The sequence below is a fragment of the Galleria mellonella genome, unplaced genomic scaffold (genome assembly GCF_026898425.1).
Source record: "Galleria mellonella isolate WM207_F2 unplaced genomic scaffold, CSIRO_AGI_GalMel_v1 utg57, whole genome shotgun sequence".
Lineage (NCBI taxonomy): Eukaryota > Metazoa > Arthropoda > Insecta > Lepidoptera > Pyralidae > Galleria > Galleria mellonella.
Genome location: NW_026442119.1, coordinates 7,865,911 through 7,881,066, shown reverse-complemented (window position 1 = coordinate 7,881,066; position 15,156 = coordinate 7,865,911). Strand labels below are relative to the sequence as shown.

The window sequence follows — 15,156 nt, the reverse complement described above, 5'->3', positions numbered from 1 at the left end:
TAATGCTTTTTACTGACTTAAAAAAAAAAAAGAAAAAAAATCTCAATTAGTCGGAATCTTTAATCTTTTTGATCTATGTTCCCCGATTACTTAAAGATCCCTGGATCGATTTGGAAAATTATTTTTTTATCTGAAAGAATAAACTTTCAGATTGGTCTCATAAAAAAGATGTTTTCTTTATTGTAGATTTTTTTATATATGTTATAATATTATAATAATATTTTTAAAAAGAAACGAAAATTAAAGATGAATATAAGAGAAAAATATATTACGCCAACCCATTATGATATGAGGAATAACGGCAGTAACGTGATAATGATGGCCCAGTACTTACTATGTTATCACTTCCTTATATTACTGTAATAAAAATAGACTAATTTTTACACTTGTACTCTTTACTACAATTGTATGTCAAAGAAAACAAAATCTATCCAAAAAGCTCGTTCAGTAACATAATCGATAGATAAATGTTAACCATTTATAAAATTAACCATAAATACCAAAATGTTAGCAATAAGTAAATTATGGCATCCACTAAATTATTTTAGCCCCTTAGTAAGACAGCGCAGACACAAATTAATCACAGGAATGACAGCAAAGACGTTTAACACTTTCCTGTGGAGAGACTGGTAGAACAACCCTCTGTAATATGGCGCTTTTAAGAATCGACTCTTTTTATTTATATAAAACAAGTTTATAATAACTTTGTTAGGTATTTAGTATCTTGAACATTATATATATTTAAACAGCTGTAACCTACGTCTTTGCATAAGTGAATTAATATAAAGTACCCTACGTGTTAATCGATTACCTATATGTACCAAATGTAAACTTATTTATTAGTACGAATCGAATAAAATCCTTTAACGTGCGTAAAAAACACAGTGAACAGGCATAGTGCTACCAATCGTTGAGAGTAAAACATACGCTTTTCGGTTGACCGTGTTAATGGACCATGTTGTCTCTGTGTTCACTCAGAATGGTGTGGTCACATTTCATGCTATAATAAAAAAAATGACACGGAAAAATATATCTTTAACGTACAATAAAGTTACTAAAAGATATTTTACGCAAGTATACATGGAATTTTTAAATCTTAATCTCTTTTCAAATATAATATAAGGAATCTTTTCGGAGTTCAGTTTGAAGATTTACATTTGGTACAAACTATGAACTTTTGCAGATTTTCAGTTCACAGTTGCATAGTTGCAATTCGGCGGCACTATGAAAATAACCGTCTTAAAAGTTGAAGACAAATCACCGGCATAGTATGGCATCTGGCGTCATCTGTCACCATCGTAACTGTCAAACTGGCGTGGTAAATCGATCACGTGCGAACTAATATCGAAGTTGCGTCAACAAGTCGTGCGCGCTCGACTGATTGCCCCACGGGTTGTGCCGAACTTGCAGTGCAACTGGCGTACACAGCATACTCTGTTTTATTGGATGTTTCAGTACAAAGTTCGCTATGTTCGACTTTTTACACTTATCTACGAGTAAAGACGTGATCTTTGAACATTGTTACTAAATATCCCGGTTTTGTGAAAGTAACATAGTAATTCACTCATGCGCAGAAATAATAATAACATTGATGCAATAAGAGCGTTTATTCTATGAATGAAGGAATGAAATGTATTGCTGTTATTAGCACAATAAAGTGATATGGTAATATTACAAAAGTTGATTTCACACTAGTAATAGTAAGTAACTCATTAAAAAGGTTGCAGTTTATCATTTTAGAAGTTGATTAATTAAGGTTGTTACATATTTAATTCAATGTTTTTAAAGAAATTTAATAATTATTATTACAGTAATTTCTGTTTTAAATTATAAACTGAAATAAAATATTCTCCATGGAGCAATCATCAAAAAATAAATGGTATTAAGATATTCCCAATAATCTAGGGTTTAGGATATAAACTGACAATGTTCCAAGTTTATGCTATTTATACTTTATTACTTGACTACAAATTATTTCAGTGAAAGTTGATCAAAGAACATAATATATTAGTAAACTATGGTACATTTTATAAATTATAATGTTAAATATCCCGAACAAACTAGTCATAAAACTATAAGAATTAATAACAACGTTAAAACAATATTAACAACATAAATCTGTCTGATAATACCGGCCGGGAAAAAGTTTATTTATAAATTTCTATATCGTTGAGCGGTTCAACAAAGCACTCGTGTAAAGGTCTAGTGAATCTCGGGTTTCGTCGATGTTTGCCGAAGGATATCCCGGGACAAACGAGTCCGGGGCTGACGATCCCGGGATCATGGCCGCATTTAGGACAACAATAGCGATGGAGACACCCTGATATCACGATATATATTATCTTTGTTGACACCGCATCATGTAGGTCGTTTTTTGTCGTCAAGTTTCCCATTGTTGTAATAGAATAACTTTGCTCCAGCGAATATTGTGTTTCTTTTGTAAAATAAAATGTAACTATAACATGAATTAAAAAAATAACAATATTATAATATCATCAGCTATATGGAATTAAAAATAGGTATTACATGATCACTAAAACTTTTAGTTTTACTTCCCAACCGAAAACATACATAAAGGTACTGTCGATATTTTTTTACTTATATAAATTCTAGCTTTAACACGCGACTATGTTCGCTTTCATTGTGACAAATGTGATATTGTGATAAATATTTACAACTAAATTAGCCAAATATGTCCAAACATTATTTTATAGGTACTTACCAATAGAAAGTAGAATGTATTACTGTAATATACATTTTCTCATATCATATAATTTATAAACATACTACGTCGAAATATAGAGACAAAGACAAAGCTATGAAGCTGTGATAATATCACAATCTGATAATACGTTGATAGTGCGAAAGTAGACACCTGATTGCGGCCGCTTTGAATGCAGACGCGGGTGTTTCATACGGTCTGCTCATTGTTCGATGACCGGCAATTAAACCACTTGACCCGTTCTCACATCTGCTATAGAGATCAATGAAGGGCAGCAGGCGTTTATAAACTTGTTAACGTCGAACAGTAGGTATCAATGTGACATGGTGAATGTTTTTTTTTAATGGATGAAAATGGCATGGTACCCCACCTGTGCTATCGATATACACTGGTGGGGTACCAGTAAGAGGTGATAGATGAGGATGAAAAGGCAGATCAGTTAGCCCATCGTGACGAATTCAAAGATAGTTCCGATATTTTCCAGGGAAAACTGCGCGGAGATCGACCTGATAGGGTATATTGCTAGCAATGGGGGCTAACCTCCCCATTACTAATAATCCCTTCTCCGCTATAGTGAGTGTAACATCAGTAAGAATCAATAAAAAATAAATATAAATGTAATACATATTAAGCGCTACAGAAATATACCAATCACCTGGGCCTGTAACTAGAGTGATATCTTGTGTTATAAGGAAGCAGGCAACAAATAACTGGAGGCTTAACTAGAACATTCAAAATAATTCATTTCCTAAATTGGCCTAATCGAAAATCGAATCCTGGACCTAATTTACGCAAATCAACTACACCACAGAAGAAGAGGAATATTTGAAGTGTAACTTAATACGTGTTCTATCGTGGTAACAGGCTGTGCATTTATTTAAAATATCATTTTAAATAAATTTACGGCCATTTACATCATCTTATATTATTTTTACACAATCCTAATGTATTCTACGATTAAGATTGTGTTCCACAAAAAACCAACTTCACTAGCAAAACCAAAACCACTAGCAGAAGCAAAACCAATTATATTGATTTAAAAACTAAACTACTGAATTGATTTGATAAAATTTCAATAAGAAGGTAAGTAAGGTGTACTAAGAAATTACTCATAAAAAAATCCAAATTGGTTTATAACATAACATAAAAAATACAACCGAATAGAAACATCTTTTTTAAAGTGGTTAGAGTTTACTAAATCACCCAGTAACATAAGTTCTAAATCTTTTTTATTTGCTAGCTACTCATATATGAGAGAAAGATACGGAAGCAGTGGCTTTAAAATATTAATTTTTTTTCAAGAAATTCCCGAAAATTGGACCGGACTGGAGTAATATTTACTTAATTTTATTAATCCAAAGGAGGAAATTGAAATTGATGACTGTTTATTAATATTTATTTTATTTTGTTTTCAGGTAATATTTAACTTCTTAACATATGAGTCTCCCGAGTACGGGTAAGTTATAAAAATACTTCACCTACTTAAAGAGCCGGCCCTTCGACGTACCCTACAAAAATCTCATTCATAAAAGATTTTCATATTATTCAGAGACGTATTCACAAAGTTATATGCCCAAAAGGAATGTTGAGGAATATCCTGCGTTTGTACGGAAAAAAAAAGTATATTTTGTGTGTCGTAGATCAAAACAGCGGCTCTCTCCCTTGAGCCGGGAAAATATTAAAATATCTATCTTAAGGGAAAGGAAACATGGGATGCAAGTAAAGATGAGGCCAGTTCAATTTTGTCGATTCGATGTCCCGTGTTCGTCCGCTGAATTCCTAATGACACCATGGGACCGACCTTCTAATAGCAACGTTTTCGTATTTAATTCGAGTCTGCTACGCTCGATAGGGTGAATGCTTACCATTTATAACAAGAATTTAATTGCCGATACGGCAATTTCCACATTAATTAGTAGAATTTAATTAAATAGTCGAATGTAGACAAATTAAAGCATAACGTTATTGATATTATATATAATACCTAACTGAACCACTATATAACAGAATACTTAATTGTATTTCATATTTAATATAACTCTGTATGTCCTAAGGTTTCAGTATGTATTTATTCGAAACAATAAGTCTATTTTTTCTAAAGAAAAACTGATTAAATTTATTTTTTGTATATCGTAATATAATAATATCTTGAAATATATCGTTCTAAAGTATATTTACTAATAATAGTTTAGTTTATATTTTTCTATTATTATTATGCATGTCAATACATCCCCACTTACAGTTCGCCATCGACAGGAAATTCACTCCCATTCCCTAAAGCCTAGATAGTTTCCAGAGACATTTTCTCCCACGAACACTCAGGTTATGAAATGTGCTCCATGCCGAGGTTTTTCGAAGACGGTATGGGGTTTTCAAAAAATGGGTAAAGAGGTTTCTTCAGGGTCGGCAAAGCGCGCGTAATTCCCCTGGTATTGGAAGCATTTATAGGCTACTGTAACTGCTTACCATCAGGTGAGCCGTATGTTTACTTGCCACCTCACTGGTATAAAAAAATTTTACTTACGAGTAATATTATAAATCTAAAAGTGATTTTGTTTGTTTGTTACCTCATAGCGTCTTAACAATTTAACTAGTATATGGGGAGGGATATAGGCTTATTTTTATCCCGCTCGATAAATATATCCCGGTCAAGCAGACGAAGTCATGGGTAAAAACTAGTACGCGTATATTTTTTTTTCTTTCCCTTTCATAACTAGGATGATGAACGACGAACCTGTGCGTACCTATCAACATCCACTTATTATATTTTCATTTATTTCAAATACAAATAATTAAAAATAGATTACTATATAAAATTAGACATTTATATAACATCGTTTATATTGTTATTTTGAAGCAATCGCTACACTACTTCCATTAAGCTACCCAATTAAGGATAAGTAACTCCTTAATTACGGATTATAAGCATTGATTAGTACCGTCGAGGATAATATTTCCTATAATGTCCCCAAACAAATAGATTACAACGCTCGAGAGAAAACGGTCCTCGTTCTACCTTAATTATAAGAGAGGATCAAGCCAGCCAAGTAGACAGAAAAAAATATGTTCATTAACACTCTATTTCCACACACAATTTTAGAAAAATATTCAAACAAAATAGTAATTAAGTAATATCCGTTACTTAATTATCAATACGAAAATTAAGTAACGGATTCATTGCTTTTTACTTGTAGATTTTACTTGTATTCTGAATAAAATTAATATTAAAAAAACTAGAATTTAAAATACACTTTCCTACTACAAGGAATATATTATAAAGAAATGGATTCTATTCTACAAAGTTGATGCTCTAAATGTGGAAATCTTCGTATGTTTTGAATATCTAAGTAGCACGTACTGTATCTCTCTATAACATTCTTTGCTATTATGTTAAATTAAAATTATATTATTGTCTATATATCCATGACGCAATTATGTTATTAATAATTGTAAATAAACTGATGCCTTGTCTAATGGGAAATACTGTCCATAGTTCATAAACATAAAAATCCCAGAATAAACTACGGTCCTAGTGTTGCCGCTAACCTTTGAACTTGCATCTAAGGTATTTCTTATTAATAAGGAAACTTTAGAACGTAACTATTTATATATCATATATGTATGTATAGTAAAATCATGCAATAGGTATTAACACCAATTAATTATTAATCTCTGCCCACATCTTTCTTTAAGACACAATCGAATTTAGTGTAAAATGTTCCTTATACAAAATACTGCCACACGTTGTTTATATTATATAATAGTATTAAAATATGTGCCTTAATGTTAACTAATATCGAACGCTTCACATTAAAGTGCGCAAATTTACTAGAGTTAATGTTACCCTTATAAATCTGATCCTGGTTGATGGTTTACCATTGACTCTAATTCTCGACGCCCCGCGCGATTGATCTACATTTCCGTGAGATAATTTCGTTCCGACTGCTTCTTATCTACACATTTATCTCAGTCCGTCTTTATGTTCTCTTTATTATAGTGTATGATCATCGAATTTAGTTTAACAGAAATTATGTAATAAATTGTCGAACTGTTTCATACCAAATAATATTTTTTAATCTATGATATAACTTCTTAATATCATCTGTGGCATAATCCCGTTATTTAATATCCATAAAATTTCTTAATATCCGTTTGCCTGATCAGATATCATATCTGCATATCACAGTATTATATTTTAGCGGTTTAAATTGAATCGTCAAATTTTCATTCCATTCTGCCATGAAAGATTTATTAAAAATGTTTAAACAAAACAAAAAATTAACAAATTTTTTATGTCACGACTAAGCCAACGAAATTGTATTTTTAGCGTAACACAATTAAATAAAAGATAACTCAAGAATGTTATTGTTTATTTCGTGACCGCGTTCTTTTATAAAAGATAGTATTCAACTATATAACATAATAAAAACAAAGTTCAAAATCTTCTAGGCAACAGTTTGACTTTCGTTGAGTATCCAGTTGGCTAATTGTTCTTACAGTTACAAGTTACAACTAAAGTCATATCTCTAATTCTAACGGAATTGATCTGTATGCGAAAAGAAATAAAGTCGTGTATTGAGCGAATAGATGTAAAATATAAAAGCCTCTTCGAGCATCCGCCCTTTTTCCACGTGCTCGTTGTCAGTGTAATTGATCGTCTCCGCCGCTGCGAGATAATTCCGCTGTGACGTGATCCGCATTGTTGTGCCTGTTTTATTGCGCCCTTACTGCTTCCGAGATGCAAAGGAAATGCAAACAAACAGCTTTAATTGGACCAAATATGACTCAATGTTCTCTGTCCCTAAAGCAAATACAGACTATGCTCTGACTTTAGTTAAAATCAAGATACTTGGCGAGAATGTTTTAAATTATTATTAACAAAGCAAACAAATGAAAATAAACCGCGACTGACAATTTTCACAGCAAAAAATAATATTTGTGTTATGTTATGAGATAATAGCATCAATGCTTGGGTTCGTTCCCACTTGTTCCCGTTGATATTCTTGAACAATATTTACCAAAGAAATTTTTCCATAAATGAAATGTAAATAACATTTTCTTTTCATTGTCGATACAATAGCAGTGTCTGTGGATCCTAAAAACATCAGAATATTTTATTGTCGCGATACCTGTAGCATAATATTTTTAGTCCAAGTGTTTATATAGTTTTTATTCTTTGAGTAAAGAAATCATTAGGCTTAATGTAAGTGGCATATAATATTAATCGTCATATTATATCAAGAATTATATTGTTATTAGTTATATAATATTCAAAGTATTAAATTTCCATGATAAATTAGTATACATTTCAATATTGTGAACAACAAATTCCATCAATCATATCGCAAATAGCCGACTTAACCCTTTTGTGGTTTCCCTTATTTTGGTAACACGAATTCGAACAATTGTCTTTGGGGCGGAATGTAAAGTTGTGCCGATTGAATTAATTCTATTGCTCTGTTCCGTCTCCCGAAACAAATGTAAAGTTTAACATTCTACTTGCGGATGGCCTCCACAGAGATTTGTCATTTGGGCATTTGACGAGCTCAGGTACTTTTAAATGTCACTAATTTATGTACTTGGCTACTTATACGAACAAATGGAAACCTTGAATTTTCTGGTTTTGTAATAGTCTAGAATTTTCCGTTTACTGTTTTCTACCTCATTGAATTGCTCAAACACCTTTAAAGTTTCTTTTTATTGTATTTGTTGACCTTTATACTTGCTACATTGTAAAACCCTTACAGTTTTTACTTAGAAAACTTACTTTTACTTTATTGTTTTTTTAAAAAATATTTTACTCTTATAAATTAAATTTATAAAAACGTTTATTGTGATAATAAAAAATAATAGACTTTTACTTTTGAATGTTTTTAATAAACTTCAAAATAGAAAGGTTTTGCAATTGACCTCTATATATATCTCTAATAACGAAAATATAATTACCGCAAACTACAAGCCTTTCGTAACATTTTTTTTTTTATTTTCTTAGTCTTTTTTTATTAAAAAAAGTAACGCTGCTTGTGTGAAAATACAATATATAAATAAGTTATTACTTTCTCTTACTATTTTGGTTGGTCAATAACCAATAAAGTAGACCCAAAAGATAGACAAATGGTTTAACTATTGGTAGGATATTTTTTTATATACATTAAATAATAAATTTATGTAACTTTTAGATTCAATCTCAACAGCGAAATAAATGTTAAAATAATTATTGAAATATCTAAAAACATTGTTACAATATCAATTTTAATTTTACTCCCCATAAAGCTAAATTAAGTAAAGTGAAATTACTTAATTTGTATTTGAATTCACATCAGTGTGTCGGTTTCAAACCAGTTTTCAACTTTCAAAGTGTGTAGCAATTATAATAATGGGTTACACATAAAGTAAATTGTGCGGAAGTTCATCCGATTGTTAGTTCAAATGTGTTTTGTGTTGAGTCACAGTTGTGGTCTATTTTATTGCAAAATAAATAAGAGAAGGTACGCAGTACAATGGCGGTTTTATACTTTATACTTAACCCTTTAATGTAATTATTGTTTTTACAATAAACATAGATAGTCATGTATCAATTAATACCTAACATTCATACCAAAACATGTCTATAATATCTGACAACTTTTATAATATTTTATTAAATATTTCTAGATAATTATCTTAAGTATAACTTTCTATTGCCAGAAAACATTAAATGAATTGTTACAATTCTTTTACTTAGTATTCACCATTGAGATATTTTTCTTTTACATTACTGCAAATAAAGTATTCTGGGTATCTTCGATCTATGATTTATTTTGTAATAACGCTACAACTAGTATTATACCAACACTAATTCTATTTACTCTCTTTTTTTATGTACTGACTCTATAATAACTAAGTATGAATTGCTACTCTTTCACGCGTAGCAATATAGCTCTAGAAGTAATTTTGTTTATAGCAATTTAAACAGTCTTCGAAACGAATCGTACGTTTTGTAATGAGTTTAACTTGAACTTTCCAATATTCGATGTATGGTAGCGTTTATAACTTTATAACACCTGCGACAGTATGTGGAAACTTGAAGAAAGTCTCGGTCGCGCAGCCGCAGTTAATGGGGGAGAATAACTCTACGCGCCTTTCGCCTAATTTGGCAACCCGACGCCCGGAATTTATGGGGATGGGGCCCTTAGAGCTTGAAATATTCGAAGGCTCCACTCGACTGTAAATTATGAATGAATCCCGCTAAAGAACCCGGAAAATTTCTAACGGCCCGGCCAGCTTCGACGCGCGACTAGATTGTCAGACGTAACGTGATTATTGATTTCAATTTGTGACAATGATTTATGATATTTTGACGCTAAATGCTTTTTTTTTAAAGTCGAATTTTATGATTAAGTATTGGAGTTTTTATGATACATTTTTATCGTCCTAGGAAATTGCATTACATAATATGGACATTATTTTGCAATAAAGAGTAAAGTGCATAATAAAGAGATAACCTAATAATTTAATACGAGCGTGGTCATAATCTTTCCAATATATTGCGTGTACATACTCATATGATACCAAATAACGAAACATACCTATCCTTAATAAAGGCTTAAAACTAATTAAAAACTTTATAATACAATAATACTATTATCCCTAAATTACGAGTATGTTCGAGTATGAGTAGGTATATTCAATATGTTTGGAAGCGGAAATGATTATTAATATGTTAATATTTAAATTGTAGATTAAATATAATAATTTATACTGATTCTTGTGATGAAATCAATACAATGTTTTAATGTCTTGTTATCTAATAATTAATATATAATAATAATAATATTAGTTTTAAAATAAATAAATTCAATACAGTAATCAATATATTTGTATCTGATTATCCTACGATACATACATAGCATATACTATGTATTATATGATAACAGCCCCTCTTATATATTGTGCATTTAGATAAAAAAATCGTATGTATTAATCGAATGTTACGATCTATCTGTGTATACAATTCCATTCAAATTCGATTATTTGTTTAAGCGTGACTGAGCTACAAACATACAAACGTCTTTACAAATTTTTTCATCTAAAGTTTTATTTATTTAACTTTAGTACATGTAGATAACTATAAAAGTTACTACGTAAATAAATATAAATATAATATCGTGTTATCTGTATTTCAACCTTAAATAGGAATAATCGATAAGAATAATATTATTAGAATTTTCATTTAATATTTCTTTCAATATTAGATCTATTGTATTTTTCCCATTCGAAAAAGTAAACTCCGTTTGTAATTTTTCATGTAGATAGGTATTTGGTAGAAGTTTCTCTCGGAATATCGCAGACATTATCTTAAAAATCAAGTCACGTGTTGGCCTCGCAAGCGTGAAGGTACTTTTTCGCGATTGGTTGCAGATCCATGGATGAGATATGAAACCGGGGATGAAAAAATTGAACAGTTTAACTTGTAGTTCCCAAGGGAGGACAGTGATAATATATATATATCGTACGGTAAATGATTGTAGTAATGCCAATACTCAATGGATTAATAAAAAGATATTTTCAATTTCCTCTTTTTCAATATGCCGTTGCAATATTTCGATTTAATGCGCTATTTATTTTTATTTTGTTTCCTTCAATTCGATATTTATTTGTCATGATGTTATTATGTATTAGAAGTACATATAAGCTTGTTTTACGTTGGTAATGGCATACTGATTAAGTTAAAAATAATATATTATTATATCTGGCTGTACATCTGCTATTAAAATATTAAGCAATAATTTAATGATGTGAAGAAAAATAATGATAATCACGCTCCAAACCATTTTTTCATACCATGAATTTATCTATAAAGAGAATTCGAAAACAAGAAGGTTTTCAAATTCGTCTGAAATTATTTTTATGGCTATATTACGCGATTATATGTCGCTAATTCTAAACCGATTATCGAAATTCTCTTTGCAGTTGGTAGCGTTTACTGTGGTGTTATTTCTATAATAATTTTATGATAACTCAAGCTAGTCAAACAAAAAACTGCTCGCTGTGAGCAACATCTACTTGTAGACGCGCTATACCTCGTTCTAAATTTGAATACCACTATATTTAATATATTTTGTCTAGCAAACATATCGTCATTCATTTCTATGTATGTGTATACAATTGAAATAGCTTTCTGTGAAACAAAATGATGTCTGTCATTTTTATTTATACGTTATAAATTATTAAATTAATCATTTTCTGACCCTTATTTTACGTTATTTTTTTATTCAACCGATTTAACTTGACAACGTGAATACCTATTCAATAGATTTATATCCTTTGTCAGTCCTTTGTCTCGATAATCTCTGTTATTTTATGGTAATGGTATAAGTGGCGGGGAGGATATTGGAATATGTTACCTACATACGAATCCGCATAATACTATGAAAAAGGGCGTGTGACGCTCTCGTTTATTTCTATGACTACAGAATTGTACCTACTTCAAATTGTTGCAATATATATACATATATAATATTATATAAATTGAAAATAGGAAATAATAAATCTATAATTTGTATTATTATTTTATAATATAATATTAAAAATATTGAAAAAATATCTTATCTATTACAAAATTCACTATATTGTAAAGGTAAGTAGTTTATTACTTAATTATAAACTTTATTTCGTCTTGAATCGTCGAAATAGCAAATAAAAAGTGGTTTTTTTTATACAACTTAGAATAGCAAACGAGCTGACGGCCCACCTGATGGAAAGTGGTAACCGTCGCCTATAGACATGAGCAGTACCATAGACATAACAGTGTAATAGTAATTTAGTATTCAGTTAGTATTTTGGGAAAACAGGATTAAACTTTAAATTTTTCATATATTAATTTGTTAATATAACTTTTCTAATCAAGAATGAAAAACCATTTGAAGAGACTGTGAGCTCTGGAAAAATTTTAATATAATAAATAAATTGAAAACAATTTCTATCAGAATATATGTCAGAAAGTTACGATATATATCTTCTTTATAATGTATAATAATATGTAATGTATATATTATTGATTTATTTCAAGCCATTACGAACTTCTATCGTTCAAGTCAATGTCGAAACTCTAACTTTTCACGCGGCAACCTTTTGTTTACTTCTCAATATGATTAGATACTTTCACCGTAACGTTGATGTTCGAGTATTTGAATAAACAATGAGTTTCTTTCAGTTCCAAAGGTCAGAAACATAAAAAAATTTGTAATTATTGAATAGCAGTTACACTGCGATACTATTTTGAATTCTTATTGACTATTTATTGACACATTGAATATTTATTGACACTATCGTTTCCACAGATCTGTGACGAAATCTTTTTATACTATAGCAATCTTGATAACGCTCAATTTTTATTTTTCAACATTATTTTTATATTTTTAAAATGATCCAACTACAAAAAGTACTTACCAATTTTACGACTAACCTTGTATCTACTCCATATGTTGTATTATTAATTATTTTCCCATAGATAAGTCAATGTGGTATTTGTTATTTGTCATTACATTGGAAAATTAAAAAAAGAATAATTACTTATCATTATTTAATGTACATACATTTGTGACATAAATATAATTCGAAGCACGTATTCCCTCATTCTTAACATAGTAAATTATGTTCTCCATTCTTCACGCAAGTACTGATCAAACAATACACAGGAATGCTCTTTACAGAAAACAAAGCAATATTTCTTTTTCTTTAACCGCATTTGACCACAATTAATGTTACATCGACTTTGTGCATTGACCGACTTGTGTACAGCTAGGTTAGTACTGGGCATTAATTACCCAAATACCCACCAGTGGGTGTCTACGCTCAGTGCTCTCCGCCATCAATAAAACAGTATTCACGGGGCCGTCGCATGCAAGCTAATTTTCATACCAAACGAGCGGGTGCATTATTAAAATGTGCTCTGACGTGACAACCCTCCCGGCCAAGCATTTAAACTTGACTCGGTAACTGAACGGTTAAGTATTTAGAGTGTTTTCCACATCGGACCAGCTGTTATGTTGCTACGTATTAGATTTTCACATTATAACTTTCAAGGCGTAAATTTGTTACGCAACTTTGTCGAGCTGCGCGTATAAATCAACAAAATAATATCAGAGATTTTATACAACGATATTGATATTTTTCTACGTAAAAGATATTTTATAATAATGCCTACTTGTTTTTCGTCGCGATAATTGAGCAAAAGCTGTTTGCAGCTTTGCGCGTATGAACTAGATTACAAAGTTAATCAAAAATACGGACCACCTTTACAAATGCATTCAGCTGTTTGAGAAAAATTAATATAAATAATAAACTAAATATGATTAGAAACTTTTATATTTATAATATTGTAAAGATTTTGTTATATTTTTTAACTAGGTATCTAGTGTTAATATTTGGATGTCAGCTTTTTGGGATTTCTTTTTTTTTAATTAAATATCTGGTAAGCACGGATAATTAGTTAATATTTTACAGGCACAAATATACCTTTTATATTCAAGTATATAAAGTACCCCAAAATAACTTCATAATTAATAAATATACAGTAAAAATGCACACAGAAAAAATGCACAATTGAAAACTTTTTGAAAATTATTTAAAAACGATATTTACAGTTTCAATTTTATAATGAGTGTCCTTATTCGTAACGTGTTTGTGCCATCCATCTGGCGCATTTTCAGCCAGCCTGAACGAGCAGGTGTCAAAACTAAGAGGCGTTAGGCTAATGTATGCAGATTGCGTCTTTCGCCACTCGGCTGAGATGCAACTCTGCAGTACACTATACCTTGCATTACCACATTAGCTTCACTTTGTTTAATGGCCGGGCACAGCTCTAGCGTTTTATATATTAAGTATGCTCTTACTACGCGGTACATTTTCATGTTTATGGCATTTGATTTTGTATCTTTACTAATTATACCTGCGTCTTCGTCCGCATAATGGGATTATATCAATTGATCGGATCTTATTGCCTGAGCAGAATAAAAATAGACAATTAAAGGTAATTCCCTTATGTATATACTCGTACAGTGAGGAAAATATGTAATAACAAGAAATAGAAGTCCCGCTCCTAGCAATATTATGTCAACCTCCATGCAGTCTCCCTTAAAACTGTAATAGTCAATTCCCGGAGAATTCATCACGACAGGCCAACGTGACTTCGTCCTTACCTATCGCTGCTCACCAGTACCACGCAAACGTAAATTAATAACACAGACTTAATTACCATTCCATTTCTGTTTTCCATACAAAATTCTATGTGTTTTAAATATTAGCAAAAATTTTGTACAAATGTAGCCAAATTGATTTATTGATTTGAATAAAAAAAAAGAAGCTATTAATTCCTCAATAATTTTGTATTTAAAAGAAACTTTTAGGTTACTATAACGTGTTTTATAAGCTACTAACAGGTACATTATGAT

The 15,156-nt window shown here is 30.6% G+C and overlaps 1 protein-coding gene across 1 annotated transcript in view; it reads left to right on the top strand.

The window, feature by feature from the left end:
* Positions 1-15,156, top strand: part of LOC113509875 (protein couch potato) — a 217,961-nt gene that overhangs the window by 151,245 nt on the left and 51,560 nt on the right. The window lies entirely within an intron of this gene.